Genomic DNA, 18,586 nt, shown 5'->3' with positions numbered 1-18,586 from the left:
AATTACTGTTGTCCCCACGTGTATACGTGAGTGAATTCCTGACCAAAAGCAACATAAGGATTTATTTTCCCTCACATTTGGAGGGGACACAGCAGGAAACACATGGTGTCAGGCTCCCTTCCCTTTTGCAGTCAGAAAGCACAGAGCGAAATTACAGTGCCGATGGGGGAAGTCCTTCTGTGCATGTGCTTCTCCTATTGGTTAATGAGTAAAATACTGCTTGGCTAGTGGCCAGGCAGGGAGGATGGGCGGGGCTACCAGACCTTGGAAGATGGGGACTAGTGAGCATAGTCGTGTGTGAGCACTCCGCGTTCTTGTCTCTTCTCAGCTGCCCTGCAGTGTGCATCTTTTCCCTCTCACGACATGAAGTATGACCATCATCAAACCCCAAAGGCAACAGGACCGAGTAACCGTAGGCTGAAACCGCGAGTCAACAATAAACCCTTCCACGTTTTCAGGGGATCCATCGCCACGGGTGTCTGTCACGGTGGTGGGGAGCTGGCCGACACTGGTCTTCCATCTGCCACCCTGCTCACGTGCCCAAACCCTCATGCCCTTTCCTGGCCACAGTTCACAGTCTCGGCACAGGGTGTGATAAGCCAGGTCCTGCAGATGGTGTGGTGGGTAAAGGGCTCTCGCGTCCTCCCCGCCAGCCCCTTATCGTAAGATAGTACAGTTCCAAGGGCTCTGCCTTCAGGCACCAGTGGGACTGAGGAAGATTTGCTGCAGTCAGTGAGAGCTTCCTTGGGCTGCCGGAAGTCGCACCACTTTGAAAACAGGCTCATCCTCCCCTCCTCTCCCTGATGTCAAGGTCAAGCTTGAATATGTCTCATTTCTTTTCATAGAGGCTCTCAATTTTAACCGTTCCATCGAGAACACAAATCAGGTTTACTTCATACAGACTGGTGCTTTGTAGGTGGAACTTTCTATCAGGACCACCCCTGATGTCACCGAAAGCTGGGAACCCAGTCTTCAACACTCAACAGCAGGACCCGAATTCCATATCCACAAACACTTGACAATTTTTCCTGAAGTCTTCATGCCTGAGATAGGAGTCTGGAGGAGTCTTTAGGGTAAAGCCTGTGGAGGACGTTTCCTCCTTCGGGTGGGAGCTGTGTTTATTTCCCTGTTAGAAGACACAGCTTTACTTCCGTTTTCCAGCACCCAAGAAGACAACTCCCTGAGTCTGAGTCACACTTAGACTAGAGTATGTGAAAGACCTAGAAATTATAGAAATAAAATATAAGCTTAAACAGGGAGGGCACCCCACTAAAGAACTCAGGAAGTGAACAAAGGGCCTCATTCCAGGAACTGGTCAAACCACAGAATGGGATGTATGGTTTAGCAACCTTAATTGCAGAAGGGCTGTAAACCCACAAAAGGCCAAATTCCGGGCTGCTGACCACCTGTGGCGAACTGACCAGGGCGTCAGAGATGGGCAAACAAGATTCATGGGAAACAATGAGATGATAACCACCATTTACTTAGGGAGAGATGATTAACTCATACCAAGGTCTGAGGAATTTACAATGTGTAGGTCAGGAAGACATCTACTTCCCTTGGTCAGCAGTCACGTCTGTCCCCCCCCATCCCCCCCCCCCCCGTCACAAGATAGGGACCCCTCCCAAAGGCTTGTGGTTTTTTGTCTTTAAAAGCTGATTGTAACTGAACCTCGGGGCCAATCGGTCTAAAAGCTGACCGAGAGGCCTATCTGCAGATGCCTAATTAAAGCCTCTTGCGTGTTGCATCAATTGGCGCGTGGACTCTTGATTCTTGGGGCAATGAATCCAGCTTGGGGATCCTTCCTCAATTCAAGGGACCCCAACATTGGAAACACACTCGACTGTCTGCCTTCCTTTGACTGCTTTGGGCCTCCCTTAGATTCTCAAGGGAGTGTTTCAAAGGTGCTTGAAGGACAAACAAGCTCAAACCTGATTATTATTTCTCTTGACAATGCTTATTAAAAACAGGGGAGACAGAGACCCTGTCCGTTTCTCATTTTGACTGTCCTTGTCATTTTCTAACAACATCAGCAAAAAATAGGCATACCTGTGCCAAAGGTAATATTGTCTTTGCAAGAGAATATGTTGGAGAAATTGCTTGTCTGGTGACTTATGTGTTTTTTTTTTATCATTATGCTGAAAAACAAAGAGAAAGAGCACAGATTAATAAATATGTTCTCATTTAAAGTCCAGCTCGGCATCTTCGCTACCAAGCACACTAAGACAAAAATTTACATTAGTAAACTAATACTAATTTGTTTTGTCTTGTCCTACTTTTCATGTACATGTGTTTGTATGTAGATGTAACATGTATGTGTACACTCATGTATGGAGACCAGAAGTCACAGCCTTTCTCAGTCACTCTCCATCTTATTTTGTGAGGCAGACTCTTTCACTGAACGTGGAGTTCTGCAACAAGCAAGCCCTGGGACTCTTCCTGTCCCTGTTTCCCAGTGCCGGGGTTGCAGACACATATTGCTAACCCAGATTTACACAAGCGCTAACTATCCTGACTCAGTCCTCATTTTACTGAGCAAGCCATCTCCCATCCCTAATGATACTCTTAATATTACTGATACATTTAATATTAATTCCACTAAAAGTGTTGGTGCAATGAGTCTATATTCTACAAATACTGATGTTTGTGTTTGAAATTTCATTCTAATCAACCAAACAAAGAAAAAAGCCAGGATTGTGAATTCAAAACAAAGTAATTTGGTCAGATAGACCAATCTTGGAGAAGGTCACCTGCCATTTGTAGATGGTGCTCAGTGGGGAAGCTCTGGGATCTCTTTTCCTTGTCTACAAAGCAGCGATGGTATTGAACCTACAGCACAAGTTTGTTAGCCTGTATAATGCATGCATTTATGTATGCATGCCTACATGCATTATGTGTGTGTGTGTATGTGTGTTACACATATATATTGACTCTATTCCCTGAAGAACCCCAACTAATCAACAGAGTACTAAATTCTAAATGAGGCAATGGAACTTAGTAAGATGACTCAGTAGTTAAGACCTCAAACTGCTCTTGCAGAGGACCCAAGTTTGGTTCCCAGTACCCATGACAGAGAGCTCATAACTGCCTGTAACCCCCAATTCCAGAGGGGTCTGGTGTGTCCGTTCTGCACTCAGGTGACCACACCCACATACACCCATAATGAAAAAGAAACTTTAGCTCTCTTCCTGCTGCCTGTGGATTTGGACTTAGAACTCTCAGCCACCGCTCCAACACCGCACCTGCCTGCACGCCTCCATGCCCAGCCGTGACAACTGGCACAACATCTGAACGGCAAGCAAACCCCAGTTAAATGTTTTTCCTCTTATAAGAGTTGCTGCGGTCAGTACCTCTTCACAGCAATAGAACACCGACTAAGACGGAGATTTTAAACGTAACTGATGTCAGATCCCTTTCCTTCACAAGGCTGCAGGAGGTAAAATATTCCCAAGGTAGAAGAGAAAAGGTCAGGGGGTATGGTCATGCAGATCCTGCCAGAGGACACAGGGTATCTCAAGAAAAAAACTGGAAAGGGGAAGATGGATCCCCTGAAGCATTAAGGACTCCTCTTTGGCTCCTCCGGCCCCAGGCCATCGAGGACAATGGCAGAGAGAGAAAGGACATGGAAGTCACCAGAAAGGGAGCAAACCTCCAGCCAAAGGGCGGAAGGAGACATAAACTACATCGCCAGAAGTCAAGTCTGCCGTCCTGGGGCCAAGTGAAGGCCGCTGTGCACCAAGGGAGAAGTCACTTTATCTTATGGACTCTGTGTTTATGACTGGACCTTGGGACCACAGCATCCATTCATCTGAAGATGGGACCGCATTTAATATTTTCTTGGGATTTAAATCACTTCCTATTTGTTTAGGACATAACATTTACATTCTTGCTAAAGTCAAAATGGGCTTACATTCTACAAAAAAAAGAAACTTTAAAAGAGGCAATTAAGTAATTATTGAATAATTTGTTGGGCACAATGCCTGACACACACTAACACACAAACACTACACATTTTAGTCACTTTGAAATGAAAATATCACAACATTGTTCTCTTGGATTTAAGACACAGAATAAATATCATAGTATCGATCAAGCCTGCTTGTCATTCATTTCATGTGCCCCTGTCGTCTGAGTTATTTGTCTTGATGAAAGTACAGATTGGATGAACTTCAGACCTATCTTGCGTTGTTAGTTATTATTATGGCGATGGTGCTCAAGTTGCCTTATTTCAACATCGGGGAATTTAGAGGTCAACTGCATATTTCCCTTTTCTTGCAGATATTTCAGGTCATTCATTTTTAAAGCCTATCTTTTTCTAAAAGAAAGCACCTGTGAGAAAAATAACAGCTCCATAAATACGCTATCCAATCATCGCGGCGACGCTGACCTGCATCGTCGGAAGAGGAGGATGCTTTCTCCACGGTACTCTTGTGGAGAGCCGCCAGGAGAGCAAGCTGGCAGGCTATGGTGCAGACTGTCCTAAAAGACCTGTTCACAAAGTGAGTGTTCCCGGCTGGACCCGAAAAGCGGGCCTGTGCACGGCTTTCTGGTCCACGCATGACTCAGCCCACTGGTGTTGGAACGCTCTTTTGTACCAGGCTCTGTGGTTGGTGCCAAGTGCGTAAAGGTAAATGAAACATTTCCTCCGCCCCTGAGATCAAAGCCTACATTCCACTCAGTGTGGAGTCCAGGAGTGGAGGAAGGTGGGGGGCGGGGGCAGCCCCTCCTGGAAGACAGGATGGGGCAGAGAACCCAGCCTGGTGGAGAGGAGGGGAAGAGGAAGGGCGCTGCTGAGCAGCAGGGCGGCAGAAGGTAGAGGAGTGAGGCCTGATTGTGTCGGGATGGACAGCGCTTCTCCCCAGTCAGTAGGGAGGAGGCCGGGGCACAGAACAAAGGAGGGGCCGCTCATGTCAAAGACCTCCAGGGCCATGCGCAGGGATGTAAGTAGCTCATACAAACCATTTGTGTCTGCACTCACTGGCGGAACAGAACCGAATCGGCGAACGTGTATTCAAAGGGGTTTATTGGATTGGCTTACGTGGTACGGCTAAGTCAGGATAGTACAACAATGGCTGCCTCACACCAGAAAGGCAACGAGCCCTGTTGCTCAGTACATGAGGCTGGGTGTCTCGGCGCCCCAGTCTGACACTGTAGTCCTCCTGCGGTCTTCCTGGAGAGCCCCTGGTCTTCAGTCCACATTGGAAGCCCCAAAAGGCTGATGACAACACTGAAGGAGGCAGCGGCACCAGCAAGGCAGATGAACTCTTCAGTAAGAGTGAAGTTCGAATGGGGCTGTAGCTCGGCAGCAGAGCGTATGCTTTGCATGTCTGAGGCCTCGGGTTGGATCCCCAGAGTTTCCAAAATGTTTCGTTTGTTGGGCATTGGTGGCGCTCGCCTTTTATCCCAGCTCTCGGGAGGCAGAGGCAGGAGGATCTCTGTGAGTTCGAGGCCAGCCTGGTCTACAGAGTGAGTTCCAGGAAAGCCTCCAAAACAATACAGAGAAACCCTGTCTCGAAAAACCAAAAAAAAAAAAAAAGTGAAGTTCAAGTGAGCACAAAAGCAACACATTCCTCCTTCTGTGTCCCCTTACTTGAGCACTACCAGAGGTTCTGCGCACAGACAAACCTACAAACCAACCTGATCTATATAATACTCTTTTTTTTTTTAACATACTCATGGAAAGTAGTGATTGGGATGCCTTGTTGTCCAGTAAACCACAGTGTGGATCATGCCTTTTGTGATAGAATTCTATTTTAACTGGGCAAAAATTTGTTATATTCTTTTGTGTTGCATTGGTTTAACTCTGTAAAACTGTGTTACTTTGCCTGTCTACAATACCTTATTGGTCTTATGAAGAGCTGAATGGCCAATAGCTACGCAGAAGAGAATAAACAGGAGGAGAAATCTAGGCTCAGCATTAGAGGGAGGAGCAAGAAAAGGAAAAGGAGAGGAGAACACCAAGGGTCAGCCACACAGCTACCCAGCACACAGGCCACACAGCCACACAGCCATGCAGCCACACAGCCACACAGCCAGCCATGGAGTAAGAGGGAAATAGAGATATAAAATAAAGAAAGACAAAAAGCCCAGAGGCAAATGTAGTTAAAGAGAAATGGGATAACTTAAGTCAGAAAAGCTTGACTAGAAATAAGACAAGCTAAGGTCTGGCATTTGTAAGAGAAAGTCTCTGTGTATTTATTTGGGAGCTGGGTGGTGGGGCACCCAAAGAGTTAAAAAGAAAAACACAACACCTTTAGTTTTGACATTGACAAAAATTACTTTTACATAGCGGGCGTGCCACATGTATTGTGTTTTACCTGGATGAATTATTATAGCAACACGGTGAGAGAGAAGAATGTTAGTCCAGGGAGGTATTACTGAAACCAGGGATTGGGTCACTGTAAAAAAAAAAAAAAGTCAAGATGTCATCAAATTTTCACAGTCATGATGTAGGACTGAAGGTCATACAGAAAGCCTGTTAAATAAATGAGAGAAAAGAAACAAATAACAAAAAGTTTCTTTCCTTTGCTTCCAGTCTTATTGATCTATAAAAAAGAAAAAGCAGTCAATTAAACATATTTTATTTAAAATTTGCTGAACATTTGAAGTAGAAATTTTTACCAATAAAAAAAAGTGGCTATAAATTTCCTTAGAAATTAGAAAAGGTTAATAGATCTTACTTACCCAAAGATGGGCCCTGGAGTCTCTTTGATTTTTACCTATTATTAGCATGTTTGTGCATGTAACTTATGGGGCAGCACAGACATGCTCTGACACATGTGGACTTCCCAGGACTCGGTGGCATCAGTACTCTATTTCCCGCTGGGTTCTCGGGGTCAAACTGAACTCAGCAGGCTTGCGAGGCACCTTTACCCACTGAGCCTTTCTTCAGCCCCTGAAGAAAAGTGTTTTGGTTTTACTGAGACAAGGTCTCACACTCTATCTCCAATTAGCCAAAAACTCAGTCTAAAGCTCGGGCTGACTTTGAGGGGGGCGCTTAATTTAAACAGTGTTTTAGAACCCACAAGACAGTTTCCACACTCCCTGGATGCCTCATGCTATGAAACAGTCTTCTGGTTCAGGCCGGAGCTTTGAATCCCTCAATGGTCTTCACCTCTAGGCAATCACGCCTTCATCTCTGTAGTCACAAGATTATGAGGGTCTAGACCTGTGCCACCACACAGCTTTGGATTGTTTGTCAAGTAGGGTAAGGTTAAACTAAAAGGATTTGCTCAAGGTCACCCTTCAGGTAAGTGGCAGAGCCCATCCTTAAACCCAGGGTTGCTGACCCCAAGCCCAGAGTCTCTGTCACACTACAAGCTTAGTTAAGTGCATGGGAAAGTCAATCCATTTGTCTCTGACTGATCTGCAGGCATACCATTGCTGCCCAGCATACTCTGGCCATAAAAACTCCATCTGGAACAAACTACCTAACTCCAGAAATATAGGTCACATAAAAATCGCACCTAACCTGAAACTCTTGTACAAACCCCCACCCCAGGGGCAGTCGAGCTTTGCAGAGTGCTTTCCTGCCTTGCAAAGCCTTCCTTGTTGACAGATCCTCACCCTGTGGTCACTTCGCCTGACAGACAACCACCATGCACATCAAAAGACCGTCCCTGTGCCAGTTTCATCAGGTTCCAAGCTTATTTCAACTTTTCCTTGACGACCGAGCAGGACCCTGCAGGTGTCCAGGCAGGGATGTGTACCTTCGGAGAGATGAGAATAAAAACTCAGCACAGATGGGCTTTGTCAACCTGGGTCAGACTTCTGGGAGTGTGTCACCAGGCGGCTATTTTGTCATCGTATTTAAAACACAGTACGATTTGGGGCAAAGTTTCCAGGCAGCAATCAGTCCAGCTCCAGGTGCAGCACAAAGACTAAGGTGTGATTACACAGAGACTCTCTCTACAAAGTGCATGTGACCATGAGGGTGGGTTCTATGGCTAAAGATGAAGGTCTGGGGAGAGGGACTCTGGGATAAGCATTCTGGGGACTTTGGGTGAGGTCGTATGCTGCCACAGACAACAAAAGGGTCACCAGGTCATTTATCAATGTCCACTCCCAGCCTTCTGGGATGGAAAACAGGACTTTTATCTCCTCCATTGAGGAGAGAGACCCTGCATGTTTAACATTCATGTTCCCCTAGTGCTCTGTGGGCACAATGACTTTTGTGTCCCCAACAGATGACAACTTTGAATCAATATAATCCCCATATTGGAAAACTATTAGTCACAGTCAATAGAAGCACTGTACTGAAAAATACAGAAGTACATGTCATAAGTTGGACAGCTGTAAATTGAATGTGTTCTTTTGTGGCAGTCACGCTTTTAACTTGTGTCGTGTGCAGTCTTCAGAGGGACTCAACTAGTTCCGGGGGAGTGACCTTGACACAAAGTAACGGCTTCAACTTTGACACTATGAGATGCACTGTGTAGTTGTTGGCCCTCAGCCTCCACTCCTCCCCCACACTTCTGTTCTCCTCCGCTGGTCCCCTCCCCCTTCCCCCCTCCCTCCCTCCCTTCCTTCCTTCCTTCCTTCCGCAGCCCATGCCACTTCCGTGCCTGACCCTGGCTTGTCACCTTGGGAAGTTCTGGATCATCTAAGTTCTCAGTGGGGGGAAACAGCGTCATCTCTGAGTGCTTTCCTGACTTCTCTTCATTCACCCTGGCTCGGGCACCGCTGGGAAACACCCTCCCAACAACTCTGATTTGCGTACTGCGGTATGACCAGAAAAATCAACGATGGTTTCAAAAGCAAACCAGTCTGGTTTGCATCCTTACTTGCAAAACAAAACGAAAAATGCATCGGGAAAGGTGTAACCGAAGAATCCAGGAAGAAGACACAGGGGCCGTATCCAAACCCCAGTGCTCAGGATGCCGGAGTAGAAAGGGCTGGTTTGGGAAACCCCGAGGAGCACAATGTGCAGGAACACCCGCCGTGGGGGGTGAGGAGACTCGGGGGGAGCCCCTCGAGCTCACCGAGCTCACCGAGCTCCCGAGACCGAGCCTCGGGGAGAAATGTGGGCTGGAGACACAGACCTCTGTCACGTGAAAGACTTGAAATCGGCTCAAGACTAAGAGAAGTCTGTGGAGGGGAAGCGGTAGGTGCAGGAGTTCTGGGTGGACGCAGTCATCATTTACGAAGCCAAAAGGCGTTCCAAGACGGTTACGCCCTCTGGGACGGGACTATCTGAATGTGAAAGACAGTGGATCTTGAAGAGGCGAGGCTCTCCTGTCCCAAACTCATCAGTTGCTGTCTTAGCGAGAGTTTCTAAGGCTGGAAAAAGAGACACCACGACCATGACGACTTTTATAAAGGAAGACATTTAGTTAGGCCTGGCTTACAGTTCGGAGTTTAGCCCATTACTGTCATGGTGGGGAGCATGGCAGCAGCGTGCAGGCAGAGAGAGCTGAGAGTTCTACATCTGGATCAGCAGGCAACAGAAGCAGGGTGTGTGTGCGCCACCCTGGGGGCAGCTTGAGCATGTAAGACCTCAAAGCCCGCCTCCACAGTGACGTGCTTCCTCCCACAAGGCCACACCCCCTAATGGTGGCTGTGGGCCCAGCATCAGTAGAAGAATTAAGACACATTCACTTTTCTCAAACGTCTGAATTCGCAACTACTGTTGGAAATTTGACGTCTAAATGCACGTCAAGCATTTAAACATCTGAGGTTTCAATGTATTTAAGATGCCTTGGGAACAAACAAAAAGATGAAGACTTCAAGAGGCAAAAGATATTGAAAGAACCAGAGTAACTCAGGGCACATCAAGACTGTGTCCTCAGCACAAAGGATATTTTATTTGCCCCAGAGAAACCAAGGGCAGGGAATAAGAGACCAAGCTTGAGACAGAAGATGAGGGAGAGAGGAAGAGGATCAAGGGAGGGGGGAAGGGGTGTTTGCCCCAGGGGTCAAAGGACTGGTTCTGCATAGAGAGCAGACAGAGCGGCCCCTAGACAGATGGCAGTTTATAAAGAGAAAGGGGAAGCCTGCATTAAGGTGAGTTGTTTTGCTTTGATTGGGCATGTTATTGGGGTATCCCAAAAGTGGCTTTTGATTGCTGGACTTCAATACTTTGACAGCTAGCTGGACCTGGTTTGTCAGCCTCAGGAGGAGGAGGAGGAAGTGACCAGATAAGGGACTAGACCTCGGTGGCTAGCTTTAGGAAGGTCATCTAATGGGGCTTTAGCGAGGCAGAGGGAATGAGACGGAAGGGCAAGGCCTGCCAGAACCATGTTTGCCCTGCTAGGGCCTAGGAGAGCCCTTCAGACACTTCATCCGAATTCTAAACTTATGCAATGCATGCACATATTGAAATAACACAGGGCATCTCTCAGATAAATGTGTTTCTGTGTGCATCAGTAAACTATGAGAGCTGATACCATTGGGACGCCACTCTGGTTTCATCGTTTCTGGGGCCCTTGTCATCTCTAAATTCAAAGTTCAGGGGAAAGCGGGGGAAGGGCTGAAGGGGTGGGAAAGGGGGGGACATGACACGCTGAAGGGGTGGGGAAGGGGTGGGGAAGCGGGGGGAACACGCTGAAGGGGTGGGAAAGTGGGGGAAGGGCTGAAGGGGTGGGGAAGCAGGGGGGGGAACACGCTGAAGGGGTGGGAAAGCGGGGGGGGGGGGCACGCTGAAGGGGTGGGGGCAGGCGGCGACCAGCACTCGCTGGCCCCACTCTTCTGTCTCTGTGTGAAAAACAGAAAGCTGTCTGTCAGGCTGTGGCCTGGGCTCCTGTACTGGCCCTCTGGGGTGCCCACGGTTGCCGGGAAAGGTCAACCCAGTGATCTCCATCATGGACCCTCACTGATTTCCATTGCGGATTATTTTGCCCAGAAGCGTTAGTTCCTTTGCCTACACGGCCAGCAATTCAAAAACAAGAGAGTTCAAAATTAATGATGTTTTACTCTGGTCTTTTCTTCAGGGTCTTTTAGTCAGAGGCACCTTCGCCTCACCTAATTTGTAATGGAAATGAAAGAAACTGAGGAGTCACAACTTAGATTCTGACCCGGTAAATTAACTTGATTTAAATCACTCCAGCTACAAGAGAGAGCAGACCTCCTTGCTTTGAGGGTGAAAAGAACCACTGCTTTGAAATGTCATTTGCCTGGGGCAGGCACATCACACTGAGCTGTATTTAAAGATTGCTTCAAGATAGCTTCGCACTGAATTATAATGGGAAAGTCACAGAAGTCACCCCATCCACACTAGAAGAGCTTCAGCACCGCTCAGCCTGGGAGAAATGGCGGCTCGAGCTGTACCAGGCCACTCTGGTTTACTTTTAGGTAACAGCTTCCCCCTGGAGAGTTAGAAGAAACTCACCGGGTTTTCCAATGTACTTTTTATATAAGAGCAACAGGTCAGTGTGGTGAGAATAGGGATTTTAAAATATCTAATTATTGTGGCTGGCAGTGATGATTTTTAGTTAATCATTACCCAAAAGAGGCAAGATTTTTGTGCTTTAGAGTATAGTGTGCTAACAAGAGAAGACATCCAGAAAAAAAATCACTTTCAAAGAGCTCTTTCAGAGTCTCTGTGGATATTCAGGCCTGTATTGCTACCAAGAGCCACGTGGATGTCTGGCCCTTGGCCCTGACTCTTGGCCCCTGGCCCCTGGGTCTTGACTCTGACCTCATTAGAATGGGAAAATTGGCCCTGCACCTCACTCAGGCAGCACAGGAGAGCTGATGTCAACCTCTGCCTGCCACAAACATGCACAGGCAGGCAGGCGCACACTCGAGTATATACGCACACCGCACACAGGTGTTCTCAACTAAGTCTCTATCATTCTACATTATCAACAAAGACTCCGAGTCAGATGCTGAAGTGAAAGCCTGCCTGCTAGCTCAGAGAGGCAGAGAAGGCACCCAGATGACCTTCCTCTGCCATAGTCCAAGAGAGATCTTTCTTCTGCACCACCTCAAACAAAACTCCTCCAACCCATGTTCCTCTACTTCTTCTCCTCTCTCCTCTCTCTCTCTCTCTCTTCTCTCTCTCTCTCTCTCTCTCTCTCTCTCTCTCTCTCTCTCTCTCTCTCTGTTTTCCCGACTTCCTCTTCCTCCCTCTTTTTTTATTCTTATCCAGTAGCTGCCTGCTTCACCTCTTGACCTAAGGTAGACTTTATTTAACCCTGTTTACACTAGTCAAGCAGGAAGCTCTTGGATTAAAGGAGTGTGCTAGGAGGGAGCCACACCACAACTAGAAACAGGTTTTTCCAATAGATAACAAAATCTGGGTTTCACAGTTCATATCCTGCAACACACAAGCACACACACACACACACACACACACACACACAAGAAAGAAAGAAAACAAAAGTATGATTGTAGTCTAAAAGATACCAAACAGGAAACATATGACCCTAAATATCTTCCCTAAATATTTTTATTAAAGTGAGGCAAAGGATAGTAAAGGGGGAAAAATCTAGCAGTTGAGAAGCTATTAAAAACTGATACTAATACCAGTGGTACAAGGGACTATTAGTAAAGTCAGAAATCAAAATACAGGTGAAAGAAGACAATGGCTTTCATCTTTTTCTTGCATGCTCTGGGCTTACTGGTCTCTTCCCAGTTCCTTCTTTGTACATCAAGAAACACCCTGCTCTTTTCACCGAAATGGAATCCGTTGAAGATGTTGGCATGACTGTTACTTCTTTGGGGAGTCTTCCTCGGTGTTCATCCCTGAGTGCTCTGCTCTGCGTTAGCTGCTGGGACAGCCCCGCCACAGTGCTGGACATGCTCACAGTCTGTCTCCTTCCCAGCTTCTCATCTTGCTGCCACCACAGGGGCCACCTCAAACCAAACTGGATATGGCAAAGACAATACAAAAGAGATCCTGAGCCAGCAAGATGGCCCAGTAGGTAAGATGGTCACCCTGCATCAGTCCCAGCTTCACCGAGTTAAACAAGTGCAGCATAAACAGAAGCCACACACCTTAAAACAGCATCCTACCACACAGACTCGTGGCACACAACATATATTCAAACACAGCCCACATGAATGAATGATTAAAGGTGTGTGCTAAGACTGAGCCACACCACAGCTAGAAGCAGGTTTTTCCAACAAATAATGCAACCTTGGGGCTCATAGTGTGATGAAATATCCTGCGACAGTACCATTGTATCACACCAGTGAGCCATTGGGTAAAACGTCACCCAATGAAATCAATATATAGATTAAATAGATAGATAGATTCATACATGCATACATATAGATAAATACATACATAGATATAAATACAATCATATACACAGGCATACATACATAAAGATACAGCTGTAAATATAGATACATGCATGCATACATAAAGATATAGATATGGATAGATACATACATAGATAAAGATAAAGATATAGATAGATACATACATATAGATAGATACATACATACATATATACATATAGATACATACATAGATAAAGCTATAGATACATACATAGATACATAGATAGATACATGCATATAGATACATATATAGATATAGATACATACATAGATAAATCTATAGATATAGATAGATACATACATACATATACATAGATAGATATAGATACATACGCACATAGATACATACATACATACACATATACATTGATATAGATACATGCATACCTGCATACAGATTGATTAAAGTTAGTACACATTCCTAATACAAAGCCTGCATTAAGCAGGCCTAGCTAAGGTCACATTCAGTAAGGACACAGAGTTAGCAGAGGTCAGCATACAGGGCTTCCTGTCCTTGCCACTTTCCACTGACAGGCCATGGCCAGCTGCAGCACCAAGCAAGGATCCCAAACCTTCCCCCAGGTCAGCAGGAGATGGGAGAGAGGAAGGTGACTTCAGAGGGAAGTGGCCACTGGGAACTAGGCTTTTTCTCTGGGGCTACCAACCAGCTCCCAAATCGTGACATGGAAACTTGACGTTCGCTAGGAATGCTCAGCCTGATTTTACGTTTATCCCACTGGCTCTTATAACTTCACCTGTTTCTCTTCATCTGCATTTTGCCTCTGGGTTTTTTTTTACCTGTTTCTCTTTTGTACATCTTACTTTCACTGCCTCTCATGTCCATCTGTCTGTCTGTCTGTCTGTCTGTCTGTCTGGTGGCTGCCTGGCTTTTTGCCCCGGGTGTGTCTCTCCTTTATTCTCTTCTCCCATCTTCCCCTCCTCTCCTGATTCTCTACTTTCTCTTCTTTTTGAGCCTAGATTTCTCCTCCTACCCATTCTCTCTGCCTGCCAGCCTGCCTACACCTTTCCTGCCTAGCTATTGACCGTTCATCTTCTTTTTTTTTTTTTTTTTTTTTTTTTTTTTTTTTCGAGACAGGGTTTCTCTGTACTGTTTTGGAGGCTGTCCTGGAACTCACTCTGTAGACCAGGCTGGCCTCGAACTCACAGAGATCCGCCTGCCTCTGCCTCCTGAGTGCTGGGATTAAAGGCATGCGCCACCACTGCCCGGCGACCGTTCATCTTCTTATTAGACCAATCAGGTGCCTAAGGCAGGCAATGGGAAACAAATGCAACGCTTCCTTACATAGTTAAACAGAGGGAGCATAAACAAATGTCGCACATCTTTGCCTAGTTAAAATAAATTTCCGCAGCACGCTGGCATTTCTTTTGAAAGCCAAGGGGAAAGCAAGGACCGTCCCTGCAACAGTTGTTTAACACCCAGAAAGCAAGGCAGGAAGTAAAAGTGAGTATAAAGCTTTACTGAACTCAAAATGCCAAAATTATTTTTATTCTCAGATGGTACTGTTTCTGGGCAAAATGAAAGAAGAAACTAGGCCAGGCGGTGGTGGCGCACGCCTTTAATCCCAGCACTCGGGAGGCAGAGGGAGGCGGATCTCTGTGAGTTTGAGACCAGCCTGGTCTTCAGAGCGAGTTCCAGCATAGGCTCCAAAGCCACAGAGAAACCCTGTCTCGAAAAACGAAAAAGTAGGAGAAAGAGGAGGAGGAGGAGGAGGAGGAGGAGGAGGAGGAAGAGGAAGAAGAGGAAGAAGAGGAGGAAGAGGAAGAAGAGGAGGAAGAGGAAGAAGAGGAAGAAGAGGAGGAAGAGGAAGAAGAGGAGGAAGAGGAAGAAGAAGAAGAGGAAGAGGAAGAGGAAGAGGAAGAAGAAGAAGAGGAAGAGGAAGAGGAAGAGGAAGAAGAGGAAGAGGAAGAAGAAGAAGAAGAAGAAGAAGTAGAAGAAGAAGAAGAAGAAGAAGAAGAAGAAGAAGAAGAAGAAGAAGAAGAAGAAGAAGAAGAAGAAGAAGAAGAAGAAGAAGAAGAAGAAGAAGAAGAAGAAGAAGAAACTAGAAAATAACATGGCTATCAAGAAAACCTAGTAAGATCTCTGGTAATAAAGTTCAGTGAAAACATTGGGCTAGGGAGATGGTTCAACAGGTGAGAGTGTTGACGCCCAGTCATGAGGACTGCAGTCTGGTCCCAGAGACAGGAGGCCCACTGGGGCCAGGAGAAGCCGCCTCAAAGGAACAGGCTCAGTGTGATAGACCAGGACACCGGATGCCACCTTCTGGACTCTGCATGTACGCACACTCAGACAAAGAAGAAAACAAATCATGTGAAAAAGAAAGGACTCCCAACTGGCTGATCTGAAAACGGGACTTAAATAAACGAATGCCCACCGTTTAAGTTTCTACATGAAAAAAAATCCAACATTAAACATCTTTAAAAGATGTTCATACATCAGGTATGGTAACTGATGAGTGTGAAGCTCTTTACCATGACATAAAAAGTCACAATAAAAGGAGGCACGTAATCACGGCTTAAACTACTGGGAAGCTTTGCAGAAATAAAGCAAACTAAAGAAGCAATGGATCCATCCCATGGACTTTCCTCTAAACCTCAATGTCACAGGGAGACCTTTAAGTGGTGATTTCCAATAACCTCATGGTTTTTTTTGTCACCTGAGATGTTGATTTGTATTTTATTTTTGGATCTATGTGTGCTTTTACTTTGTTACACGTGTGCATGTGTGTGTGAGTGTGTGTGTGTGCATATGTGTGTGTGAGTGTGTGTACGTGTATGCACGTGTGAGAGTGTGTGTGAGTGCATATGTGTGTGAGTGTGTGAGAGTGTGTGCACTGTGAGAGTGTGTGTGCTCATGTGTGTGTGTATGTGTGTGAGCGTGTAAGTGTGTATGTGTGTGAGCGTGTGAGCATGTGCACGAGTGTGTGCACGTGTATGAGTGTGCGTGAGCAAACCTGTGCAGAAACCAGATCTCTCCTTCCTCCGTGCGGGCTGAGGTTGCCAGACTTGGTAGCAACCACCTTTATTCACCAGGCCGTCTCACGGACCCTATGAGCTGTTGATTTATTGTGTAGGAGGCTTCACCTAAGATACAGAATGGTGTATGATGTCGTAACAAACTAGGAAGCCCCAGGTCTGCGTTCTCCCATGGAGACACCAAATTTAACAATGCATGTTCCAGTTCGTTTCTCTGGAATACATAAATCAGTGTCCTCTGTTTAACCTGTATGTCCAGCCTACATTTGTTTTTTAGAGGTTAAAAACTTCATCCATGGTTCTATATTATCTAAGTAATTTTTAAATCTGTCTAATGTTCTTAAGATATAATCATCTGTATTTATTTATTTATTTATTTATTTATTTATTTGGTTTTTCGAGACAGGGTTTCTCTATATTGTTTTGGAGGCTGTCCTGGAACTCGCTCTGTAGACCAGGCTGGCCTCGAACTCACAGAGATCCACCTGCCTCTGCCTCCTGAGTGCTGGGATTAAAGGCGAGCGCCACCAACGCCCTGCCTGTATTTATTTTTTAAGTGTAATGACAAGGCTACACAGTCTATGGTCTGCCTTCCCTGCCAGAAATGACAAGCCTCAGTGTTAAATATGAGACCAAGGAAAACTCACATATAAAATTTTGAGGCCAGGGGCTAGAAAGACAGCTCGGGGCTTAAGAGCACTGGCTACTCTTCCAGAGGACCTGGCTGTGGATCCAGCACCACATGGCGACTCACGACTGTTTAACTCCTGCCCCAGGGATCTAAACCCTCTTCCGACCTCTGAGGGCACCAGGCACATGCAAGCAAACCATAAAAGAAGATAAGTCTTTTTAAGAATTGAGTCTAAGTTCAGAAATCCTGTGACAAATGTGAGTAGACTCCATGAGGAAGAGACAAATCTATCAACTTTTCTTCAGTTCCTTGCAAACTTAATTTCTAAGAGCGCTCAAGACTAGTATTTCCTAAAACTTTCATAGATTCGTGAATAGGAAAGTAAAAAGTTCAGCTTGAAAAAAAGTCACTTTGTGATGTATCTTGAGATATTCTTTTTGTTTTTTTAATATTTGTCTTATTTTCATTTATCTGTATACGTAAGACGGTGTCTCGGGTTTTTATTTCTGTGAAGAGACACCACGACTACTGCAACTCTTACAAGGAAAACGTTTAAGTGAGGTGGCTCACTCACAGTTTCAGAGGTTCAGTCCGCTATCGTCATGACGGGGCGCAGGATGTCATGCAGGCAGACGTGGTGCCGGAGTAGCAGCTGTGAGACCTGTGCCTTGCAGGCAACAGAAAGTTGACTGAGACACTGGGCATAATATCCTGAGCACAGGAAACCTCAAAGCCCCCCCCCATAGTGACACACTTCCTCCAGGAAGGCCATACCCACTCCAGCAAAGCCACACCTCCTAATAGTGCCACCTCCTATGAGGCTATGGGGGCCAGTGGCATCCAAACTACCACAGAGGGTGTGCACAGGTATGGGTCTTAAATCCCTTGGGGGTGGAGCGGTAGGTTGTTTTGAGTCACCCTCTGTAGGTGCTGGAAACTGAAGCTGGGAACTCTGGGAGAGCAGGAAGTGCCCCCCCTCCCCCGCCAGTCATTGCTCCAGCCTGCAGAGCTGCTTAAGTCCAGGCCGCCCTGGCAGCAGAGGCTGGTCTTTCTGCTACATCCTGGCCAAGGAGCCCTGCTCTCGTTATTGTCTTCGTTATCTCTGTGTATGGGTGCTCCACCAACACGTTTGTCTGTGAAGCCTGTGCACGCGTGTATGTATGTGACCGAGGAAGCTGGGAAAGGTGGTCAGATCCTTTGGAACGGGGTTCACGCGTGAACGGCATTCCCTCCAGAAAATGGAGTGGGAACTTCACAAGGCATCGAGGCCTACACTACTAATGACCCACTTGCCCCCACAGAAACTCTTGCTTGAACAGTTTCTTTAATGCTCCAATTTTGTAGCTCCTGCCAGGTGTGCAGAGGAATCGCATCTACAAAACTCAAAATCCTAAAGCCAAGTTTCTAGATTTTGTTTACTAGGCTCTTACATGTGGGGGTGGCACAATGCCTACTGGCAAGTTGAGTAACCCATGTCGTCGTTCTCAACTACAAAATGGGGGACAGAACCTTGAGGATTGAGAGTGGGCAGGACCACATGGAACTCATGAGCAGTCCCTGACGAGGTTCCCATAACTAATTAATATTAACACGCAGCGTGGTGTACACAGGGTGCGCCTCACGCCTGAGAGACACACAAGGTGGAGTTCTTGGGAAGCTAGGCCTTCTCCCCCTGGCTCTCCTGCACACCACTGCTGTCCATCGGGTCTCTCGAACATCACCAACTACACAAAC

General features: G+C 46.3%; 2 long non-coding RNA genes across 5 annotated transcripts; both read right to left on the bottom strand.

Annotated features, from left to right (window-relative positions):
• Nucleotides 1-6,189: 6,189 nt before the first annotated feature.
• On the bottom strand, nt 6,190-9,267 carry LOC121142167. Of its 3 annotated transcripts, none has more exons than XR_005879142.1 (4): nt 8,583-9,267; nt 7,567-7,709; nt 6,685-6,895; nt 6,190-6,545 (listed from the first exon to the last, which is right to left on the bottom strand). It is a non-coding gene; the product is annotated as an uncharacterized LOC121142167 (long non-coding RNA). The 3 variants fall into 3 exon arrangements; XR_005879140.1 differs by having other exon boundaries at nt 9,042-9,267; XR_005879141.1 differs by having other exon boundaries at nt 6,190-6,475; nt 9,042-9,267.
• Nucleotides 9,268-12,379: 3,112 nt separating this feature from the next.
• Nucleotides 12,380-18,558, bottom strand: LOC121142278. 2 transcript variants are annotated; one of them, XR_005879256.1, is made up of 3 exons: nt 18,283-18,558; nt 17,427-17,519; nt 12,380-12,806 (listed from the first exon to the last, which is right to left on the bottom strand). It is a non-coding gene; the product is annotated as an uncharacterized LOC121142278 (long non-coding RNA). The 2 variants fall into 2 exon arrangements; XR_005879257.1 differs by having other exon boundaries at nt 17,427-17,513.
• Between the last annotated feature and the right edge of the window lie 28 nt (nt 18,559-18,586).

Source organism: Mesocricetus auratus, unplaced genomic scaffold (genome assembly GCF_017639785.1).
Source record: "Mesocricetus auratus isolate SY011 unplaced genomic scaffold, BCM_Maur_2.0 Super-Scaffold_100009, whole genome shotgun sequence".
NCBI classification, from domain to species: domain Eukaryota; kingdom Metazoa; phylum Chordata; class Mammalia; order Rodentia; family Cricetidae; genus Mesocricetus; species Mesocricetus auratus.
Note: the sequence above shows the minus strand (reverse complement) of the source record. Positions and strands in the feature narration are given on the sequence as shown.